This window comes from Etheostoma spectabile, chromosome 17, assembly GCF_008692095.1.
Source record: "Etheostoma spectabile isolate EspeVRDwgs_2016 chromosome 17, UIUC_Espe_1.0, whole genome shotgun sequence".
NCBI lineage: Eukaryota > Metazoa > Chordata > Actinopteri > Perciformes > Percidae > Etheostoma > Etheostoma spectabile.
In genome coordinates, this window is record NC_045749.1 from 10,325,281 (window position 1) to 10,335,689 (window position 10,409).

General features: G+C 38.7%; 1 protein-coding gene across 1 annotated transcript in view; it reads left to right on the forward strand.

Annotated features, from left to right (window-relative positions):
* The first annotated feature begins 1,540 nt into the window (after nucleotides 1–1,540).
* The window catches only part of sgms1a (sphingomyelin synthase 1a), a 21,946-nt gene continuing 13,077 nt past the window's right edge, over nucleotides 1,541–10,409 (forward strand). Inside the window, exon 1 of the mRNA XM_032541501.1 lies at nucleotides 1,541–1,800. The gene's annotated coding sequence lies outside the window, so the exon portion shown is untranslated. The remainder of the gene's footprint in view (nucleotides 1,801–10,409) is intronic.

The window sequence follows — 10,409 nt, forward strand, 5'->3', positions numbered from 1 at the left end:
GAGGTTGTACCAGAATAGTTTTACATGGTTTCATTTTCAATAAACACCATATTTTTGCTGTACTGCACATTGCTGCAGATCCTCTTTTCACCCTGTGTGTTTAGGCCTCCAATTTAGCTACAGAGTGAGACATCTTACTTGTTTACTATCTGTTCCGGAGGACTGTGGATCACCGAAGCTGGGATGGGGCTGGGACGCAGCCGTTCCACAGTCCATGGAAATACGCACATTGACTTTAATGGAAACCTAATGACTCTGCCGCTGTTCCGGAGCGGATCCGCAGCCGTGACGTATCCAATGGAAATTGGGGGTAAGGGCTCCAAAGAATTTCTAATAAGGGAAGAACGTCCACTCTCTCAATACTTCTGAACTGGTTGCAGTTCCACCAGAGTTCCACTTGGGGCGCTCACGCGCTTGTGGGGAATGAATGGGACATTTCAAAGGGTGGAAATTGGGGGTTAGTCTCGAGACTAACCCCCAATTTCCACCAGATGCGTAACATCTGCGATTCGGGTTTGCTGCGTGACGGCTCCGTGCTCCACCGTCTGTCAATACCCACAAGGTCCAGATTTGTTGCGGAACGGCTGCGGCCATGATTGACAGCTGAATTCTCGAGGAACCACTAGATCTCGCAAATTCATGTAGAATAGAACCACAAAAACAACAACAGCTTGTTTCCATTCGCCGTGAGCACGGTCTATTTTATTTTTGAAACATTAATGCCACTTTGAGCATTTAAAGACTCAATTTGTCCATTGTTTATTCCTAAAGAAACACGACAATGTATAAAAGGCTCCATTACCTTGTACCTCATGTTATGTAGAAGACGTTTTTATATAAATAGGCTAACGATTGTGTCATAACAACTCAATTTGCTGTTGCATAGTCGACAAATCACCGTATTGCCAGGAGAAGCACGCAGACAGTTTGGACTTCCATTAGCTGATTAGGTTTAATCACTAATGTTAACTAGCATGTTAGTTAGCAGTAATTAGCCTGTGTCTATGTTATCTCTTAACGTCTACGCTCTCCGTCTCTGATTGGCAATGATTGAGATTTCTCTTGGCACAGCTCCCAGAAGTAGGCTACTTTCAGACACATTGCCCACGTCACAACTACTTCGTCAATCTCAGTTGGAGGCTGTGCAGTAATGCCTAGCCATCCCCGGAAAAGTGCTTCTGTTGGTCAATTTCTTTAAATGTCTATGGTTGAATTGCTGCGGAGCTCTCCGGCATCCGGCGGATTGTCGGAGCTGGGAAAGAGCTGGGACTCATTTCTGCCGCATTCAGTGGAAATACACACATTGACTTTAGACTAATGGAAACCTAATGACTCTGCCGCCGTTTTGGAGCGGATCCGCAGCCGTTACGCATCCAGTGGAAATTGGGGGTAAGACAATACCCTGGGTGTTCCTAGGCACTTTTGGACCGACAGGAGCCGAATAATCTTTTCTGCCGACGGTCAGTCATCGTGTTGGTGTGTCAGAGCCTTTGAGATAACTTCTGAGTCGGTTATGATTTATTTGACACTATAAATACAATTAAATATAACTTTCTTTTTTAACTTTAAATATAGAGCTGCTGTAGCACAGGAATTTCCCCAGTGTGGTGCTAATAAGGTAAATCTCATTTTGTCTTATGGGGCATGAAGGCAACACTGGTGACGCTATGAAGGGAACTCCCAGCTTCTCCGGTCACAAACCTCCTACCCATGAAACACCGGAGAGGGATTGATACCACATTGCGGTGATAACCAGCAACCAACATTTGAAGTTAGGTCCTACAGCATTTCGACGGCAAGGTAATTACAATACACTTATGTTAGTTTACTAAGTTATTCTTTTTTTTTTTTTTAGAGGAACTAGCTATCCGCTGAGTTCTCAGCCCTGTGTGTGGTTGGCCAGTTAGCTTTTCTAACACAGTGGCTCAATATCGTAGTAAGGTAACATTAACTGTTGGTTAGTGTGTTATGCTTTGGCATAAACTGAGTTTAACGCCGTTGTTTGTTAGGCTACTGTCACACTGCCTTGCGCTCGGTATGCACTTTTGACAGAGCATCTTTTAAACGTAATATTTATCACCAAATGTAATGTTAGCTAGCGTTAACAAGCTGGCCTTGTGTTGAAACAAACACAAGGACATCTCCCGGTAGCGTTAATCCGGTTCCAACGTGATTGGCAGAGAAGCTAACGTTAATCTCAATTCGCGCTACATTGATTTTTACGCCGAGTAAAATTTAGAGTTGGTTGCTATACAGTTATTACAAATACACATGTTCAGTTTTGTAATCCACAATCATGTAGCTAGCGTTTTAAGAGCCCTATGTAGGCTGTTTGAGCTAGCGAGCTAGCTAACGTTAGCTAAAAATACTGAAGACTCCAGTTTGCCTATCTATTTTAGGTGATCAGACCTTAAGCTCTTAAGTCTCACTACACAGTGGTTGCCGAGGCCCTTATGCGAATGAAAGCAGTGTTTTAATGTAACGCTATCTCACAGGTGTGCCCACTACAGTTGCAGTGAATCGCTGAATATATTCTCAGCTGCTATTTTTGTTTGTAAATTTGAACCTAGCCAAACGTGTTTTTGCTCTGCGACTCTTGTCAGGGTGATAGTTATTCAGATGTATTTTTGCCAGATGTGACTGTATGAAATGCGTTTGCCTCGTCTAAGAACAGGGCGGGGCGGGGGAGGAGGAGGCAAATGTTGAAATAAGTCAATGGGATTTATTGTTGCCAAAGCAAAGACTGTCAGACTGTCAACATTTGGAAACGATGAGTTTTCTGTAGGCACAGCTATGAATCAGTCTAAGATCATAAACCTTCTCTAGAAAGAAACGCTTTAATGTTACTTTTGTCTTAAGAGACTGAGTAAACTCTGTTTTGTCTTAAAGTGTTTTTATTTATTTATTTTTATTTATTTTTTTATTATGAAGTTTTCTATTTTTAATTTGGAACTCAACAACTCATTATGTAACACACACTAGGGTTGGGCGATGTGCCCTAAATTGGTCTCTCAATTTAGGGGACATCGACTCACCATAAACTTACTAAACTTGAATAACTATGAGTCAGTGTATTATATATTAAAATTAGATTCTTAATTCAAAACTTTACAATAGAATTGAGATGATCTGCCGATGTTATGTGCTCAGCAGTTTAAAGCTGCACTGGTGTATATCTTTTTCTTTTAACACTAGAGTAAACACCATACCAAGGCTGTAGCTCCCTCCATCCAGTTGACATAAATTTGACTTTATTCACTGACTTAAACACTTTATTGGGTACACCTGTACAATATAATGCTATCTACCAAAACAGCAGTGCCGTCACATCTGTCTTTGCAAAGTTTATAATGTGAAGTTTTTTGGTGACATTGTCAGGTGTAAATACAATATGTTTATTACTGATGTCAGTGTTGTTGTACTGAACTACATATTAAGATGTGTTTCGAATATGTTGTCTCTCCCATTGACAGATGTTAAACGTCACTGCCAATACAAAGTCTGTTTGTCTAACAAATCATGAAGTAGATCTCTTCAAACCATTGCATGTTAATTATATAGTGTGTAGATCCCTGGTAAAATAACTCCAAAATGTATTTTATTGTATTACTTATCAGTTTGTTTTTGAATTGGTTACAACACAGCTTCAGATACCTAGGTAGAACACTGTGTGGGTCTGACGTTCTTAAACTGATACACATTTGGCACTTGAAAGTCTTTTCTGAAACAATTTCACTTTTGCAAATGTGTGTATCTGCTCCTCTCCAGCGAGCCTCAATACTCCTGATATTCCATATATAATAATCCATATTACCTAATGGCCTTGGCCTGGTTGTTGTTCTAGCTTATGGTGCTGTTAGTGCCAGCCAGTTGCCATTGATCATTTGATTTTCTTCATAGGTTTGCTTCCAGAGAAACAATATGTAATGGCTTTAATCTTGTTTTTGTCATAATTAGGAACACATGGAGTTTAACTGCCACTCACATGATGTCCCAGTTTCCTCTGGCCTACAATGGCCTTGGAAATGTACGCTAGTAGCACTTTGATGTAGCCTATTTCAGAAAAGAAATATGAGATTAAATTTGAATAATCCTTGCAAGACAGAGGGCAGTGTTTAAGTAGTCTATCTCCTGGCTTGGCTTTGGTTGAATAGTCTAAAGAAGAAGCCAAACTTCAAATGAAGTTGGCCCAGTTGGACAATGAGGAACGATGTGTATATAAGATTCTATATACTAGATGATGCAGCTACATGCCAAATGCATGTGGACAAGAGTGGGGAGTTAGCAATGGTGAGTACCCTAAATAATGCCTATATTTCATCAGGTAGCACCCAAGTACTGTAGCCCAATTTATGTAGACCTGTTCATGCCCTAGTTTGTACATATTTTGGCCTATTTTTAAAGGCCAATTGCAATGTGATGCTATATTGAGTATAGCTGGTGTGCAGACGACTGTCATTTTGTGCTCACAACTGTCCTTAAAGATGAAACCAAAACGAGATTAAACCGATTTTTAAATCAAATTATGTAGGCTATGTACAAAGTGTGAATGCAAAACAGACACTAACAAAGCAGGGCCAAAAAGAGTACCATAAGAGATGGTTTGTTTATTATTTTAGCCTCCTTTACTTGCTGGCTCCTCAGCAACTTGAAATTCCACCTATCTTAATGTATGTTAATGATCTAATTTGTGTAGAAAAACATTTCTCGACTAATGTATAGTAGAATAATCTTATTTCTTCTTTTTTTTAACCTTCTTTTTCCTCCTCGTAATAATCATAGTGATTAGGAAGATACTTGGATTAATGTACTGTTCACTAGATTGGAAGTTGCACAGTCCCAGCCTACATGAACACTACAGACGTATGACTAAAGGTGACTGTTCAAGATAATATACAGCATATGACAACTCTCTCTCTCTCTCTCTCTCTGTTTCTGAGGTTGTGGCTGTCGACCCGGCTTCACTTGGCTTACCCTTTTTCAAGCTTGGTTTACGCTTCATGGTTAAAGAATGCAACAGCAGATAATACTAAAAGTGAAATAAAAAGGATTGAATGAACCTCTGCTCATTGGAGGAGTTCTGTTTTCCGCTCTTTCCTTGATAAGATAAGGATTTTCTTGTAATGCCCCATGGAATCTTTATCAAACATGGTCATCAAAAGAATGCGATGGATGTTTTCTTCGTGGTAGACTGTGCAGGTCAAGAAAACCCAGAAATCCCAGGTCAGAACTTGGTGAGAGTTATTGCTCGTAAAATACAACATATCTGTCTCAAACATCCTAACACAGGCAAGTGGAGAGTCGTCAGGTTATGTTGGGCTGTTTTTAAATAGTATCGTTCACATTCAGTTTACGTTAAAATCCAAGAAAGACCCGGATTTTGTGAGTTGTGTGAAAGACTGTATACCACAGCACTTATTAATGTGCTAGCTCCAGCTGCTTTAACTTTGCTCTTGTTTCTGGGTTTTATTGACGCTTTAACATTGTAATTTAAGAAATACACTTTTTAGTGTCAGCCATTTAAAAACCGTTAGTTCAGTCTTGTTCTAGTCCTCTGTGGCTGTGAGGGCATGACAATCCTAATAAGTGACTTATAAACTTGGTCGCAAGTGTTTTTTTTTTTTTCCTTTTAGCAGATATGACCTACCAGTACAGTGGTTATTACTCAACTCCCCCAAAAACGTCTGCAGTAGCTATCCAGGCTTTTATGCCCTGTTTCATCCACTTGAACTTTAGTTATTTAGGGATAAATGACAAGGGGGTCCAGGTATTTAGTCCGTTGTTTGAAATAAAAAAAACTCACATCGCAAAGGAATTAAAATAGCTCATTGTAATGAATATTATTATTCCGTGAAATTTTTGAATGGTAAAAATGTGAATCAAAATTGATACGTCCCTTTTTTAAATGTAGTTTATTTTGTGTAATAACCACGCAAGCAATGTAAAGAATTCAACCAGTCAATCATACATCACAGTAACTGTACTCAGTCAAGCTGTCATCAGACCTCTGTGTCAAATTTCAACAATAGCTTGTGTGATAGTGTCAAGCACTCTCTAAAAGCTTATCCATTGTCAGACCTTGTATTTGATAAAACCGCTTAATTGTTTCTTGTAAATGGAAGGATGTGTAATGTATGTGCTATCACAAGAAGCTTGGTGTTGTCTCCAGGACGCGGTCAGTGCTTGATGTATGTATGTACGTATGTTTATCCACATCCCAGATATATTTATCCATTGCTATAGGTTATTGTTTGTTGACCTGAAAAGGAATCTGGTGCTCAAGGAAGCTGTCGAGTACACACATCATTTCTTGACGTGGGAAACTAAGTGTGGGAGCTAAACTTGTGTAAGCTTAGTTTAAAAATGTAAAATTGGTGCTTGTGCTAATTGTAATTCACCTTTTAAAGGCCTACATGATTATTTGTTATAAAATTGTGATCTAGATTCACCCTGTTCACGATTTAATTTTTAAATAACTTTGATTTCTTTATTTTTTAAATGACTTTGAATTCTCATTTTAATTGCAAGAGCCGATTGCATCACAAACGCTAACTTCTTTCTGCTGTGAGTTTTAAAGGTGCTCTAAGTAGTGTTACGCGTGTTTTAGGCTAGAGCATTTGTTGTCACATACAGCAAACATCTCCTCACTATCCGTATCCGGGGGCAAGCTAGTCTTGTTTTAAACAGACTGTATAACATAGGGTTTTAAGTGCTGCAACACCCTCCCTTCTCTTCAGTAAAGCCTGTATGTTTAGAGGCTTGTTATGATGCCCATGTGCTATATGTGCCAAAAATCGGTTTGGTACTGCCAGTTTGTTTTGTTTTGTCATGGTCAAAAAAATCGTAGCAGAGAATCGTGATTTCAATTCTAAGCAAATTCATATAAGTTAGAAGCAGAAGAGCACATGAAAAAGAGGAGACAGAAAAAGGTTTGGTTTGATTGGTAAGTTACCAAATCAAGTTTATTTAGGCCATTAAGTGCTAATGTATCTTTTTTTTTTAAAAAATACTTTTTTGTTTAGCTATCTGAATGGTTAGGCCTAATACGTAGTAAAATATAGAAGATAAAAGAAAAATAATGTTTACCATGCATTACCAAAGTTGAGTTGAGGTATATTTCCCCCCTTCCCCTTCTGATTATGAACATAATTTCTTAAAAATAGCAGGGATTACAGCACACTACTGTATAAGGCCTGGTGTAAGTATATAAACTTGTTTTAATAATGAAATAGGACTCGACTACTGTGGAAGCAGGAACATACTGTTAATTTTTAACCATAATCCCTTTAACCAGGCGGGCCCAGTTGTGTAAATATTGGCCTTGCATTGTCTACCTGTGGGTTTGTAAAGTTGTGTAAAGAAATACAGGTGAGAGTGTGGCATTGCGTTTGCCTCACAAGATAAAACACATGCAAAAGGGAACTTCTCTTTCAATAACTGTCCAAAGAAGAGGAAGCACCCTTCAGACACAGGGAAAGGGTAAACAAAGCATTCCTTTAAAAACTGCTTTTTCTACTTTTTTTTCCTGTTGACTGTAATATGAGGAGAACTCAGGATCTACTGTGGTGGTTGACGGCAACTCATATCAAACATGGTTGCATGCCGAGTATACAGTTTGTAGGGACGAAATGCATATCATTCTTATCTTTATGCTGTTGGCACCTTTTTTTTGTTCTGTAGTAATGACAGCTTTGTCTATCGTCATTTTCTTAAATTTGCTGCAACTTTTCCGGTTTAATTGTTTTTTGACGTTTTGGTATTTAAATTTTTCGTGTGTGTGTTCGTTTGTGTGTGTTCGTGTGTCACATCTTATTCGTGTTCACCTACAAAAGCCATTCTTTTACACCAGGATTTAAAAAGCCAAAAAACCAACATCAATGAAATTAATGACAGGAAACAAATGTGCTGAAATAGAGAGTGGGACATGCAACCACTAGTTGCTGGCCACCGATCATGCAGGCAGGGAGGAGAAGGAAGGAAGAGGTGGAAACTAAAAGACACAAGGTGGCAACAGGTCAGAGAAACCATTTTCCTTCCATTTTCCTTCCCTGGGGCCAATGCTGTTGACCTTTTGGAGGGGAAAGACTTACAACATGAAGGAAGTTAAAATAATGTTTTTGAGCATGATGCAGTTTTAAATCCCTCACTTTTTTGAATGTACAGAGCTAGTTAAGCTTTTTTGTTGCCACTTTTACTTTTGATAACATGTTTTTATTTTGTCAACAGTTTTCAAATATTTGGGAGCATTTTTGCTTGGTGAAAGTGTGCATAGCAGAGAAATATCTGAAAGTAAGAGGATGTGTTGACATGAAACCCACTAAAACCTTTATCTATGCCTTTGATGTAGACTACGCTGTGTCTTTGCTGTTTTTGGAGCTCTTGTCTTTCCTGATATTGATGTTTCTGTCATGATTTCTCTGATTGGAGCAATCCTTAATCAGCTTCAACTAGTTTAGGGTTAAATTGTTTGACTTCAGATTAGTTGTATGACAGTGTTTTTAAATATGGAGATAAAGGTGCACATTTTGAGAGTCTCACTGTGTGGCCATTCATAGTGTTGCACTCTTAAAAGTGACGTAAATAGTTGCAGGGTTTTCACTCCCATTAAAAGGTTTAGGTGCAGTACCCAAGCGGTTTAGGGCAGCACGTAAGCCAAATGAAAATAACTTTTCTGAGATATCAGACTGATCTCATGAAATGGCGGATGTATGACATGCCAATTCATATGCCATTATTGGTGTGTTATCAAGACACATACTCGCTTTTTAGCGTGTATATCAACACCGTTTGGCCTCCATTGAGATACATTACCTTGCGATGGCGTGTGAATTTACGTCGTAGCAAGTATGAAAGGGTGAAAATCTGCATCGGGGGGTCAGTTGGGGTGGTGGATGGGTAGACTAAAACACAGGACTTTCACCCAGGAGACCCGGGTCCCTAAACTTGCTTTCTTTTACCAAAGCCAACCCCGTTCTTCTTTTCCTAAACCCAACCGTAGTTTTCTTCTCGCACAAAAATGTCCAAAAGTTAAATTTTTTTTTTATTTTTTTTATTTTTTTTTTTTACATATACATGATCTAATAAAACATACATAAAATAATAAGGCAAAACACATATAAGCTGTTTTTATATGTCTATAGATCTGCTTTATCACATTACAGCACCTCATGTTTCATGTTCTAAGAAGTCAATTCTCCACCTTTAAACATGACTGAGCCTCTGGTAGATTACTGTGAGGGAAGATGACTTTTACAAACAAGTTTAAGGCTTAAGCATGGAATGACTACAAAATAAAAACCTTGGTAGACAAAACATTTCACAAAAGATTGTGTGTGACAAATATTGAATATGTCTAACAAACTCAGAATTAAATTTTTATTTATCTACTCTGCTTATCTGCTTTTCAATGTTTTAGACACAGCTATGGTTATAATAACAGTCCAAAATGATGTGAAAAAGAAGTACAAAACTACCACAACGGGACACACAGAGATGGCAAAAACCCAAAACAACCCCAAAGAAAACAATTACCAAAAAGAGAAGACAAAAGAGAAACATGTTTTATTTTTATATATATATTTTTTTTAGAGCTGGGCAGCAATTAAAAATTGTAATCGCATAATTTCCATGATTAATTGCGATTAATCGTAAAATGAAATAATGAATTCAAAAGTAGTGTATATAGTGCAATTCTTTTTTTTTTTTTTTTTTTTTTTTTTTTTTAATGTTCTGCCATATGAACGAAAGTGCCTTAACATTTGTTCTGCAAAAACTTACCAGCATGTTGTTTATAAAGTAGCAGTTAAATAAAATATTTAGTGTAGGCCTACATCTCAACTGAAACAATGTATTTATCATGTCCAGAGTTGAATTCCATCTGGTTGGAACGGGTTGCATAAGCGACTCCTTCTTATGAACACGTTGTTCTGTTGTTGCTCTAACTCTGCAGCACTTGGACTGTGTTTAGAGTGCCCCAGAACTTTTCTGCACTTCGCAAGGACACTGTCAAACGCGCTGTAAAGCAGAGACACTGTGACAGAACGGAGACCGTGCGCAAAGCAGGGGACGTGATCAGAAGGCAGAAGGCTCGCAGCAGCGAACAGATTCCGTATCTATTCGTACTGTCTGTGCTAACTGCGGTGACTTTATTTGACACATTCCACTGCCGTGCAACTTCAATAAAGTGTCCCGCGCATGTTTCCGCTTAATGTCTCTCCTCGGTTGTTATTACAGTCAGAGCACGTGAATGCAGCGCCCACTCTTCATCAGTGTAATGCACTGGAGCTCCGAGATAATTATGGTTACCTATTGAGTCCAGTAGTCCCCAGTAAGAGAAACAGCGCGTGCAGGTTGTAGCGTGGTCGCTTTGGCAGTCCTCTCCTTTTCATACAGCTGGGAGTCTGATGGTG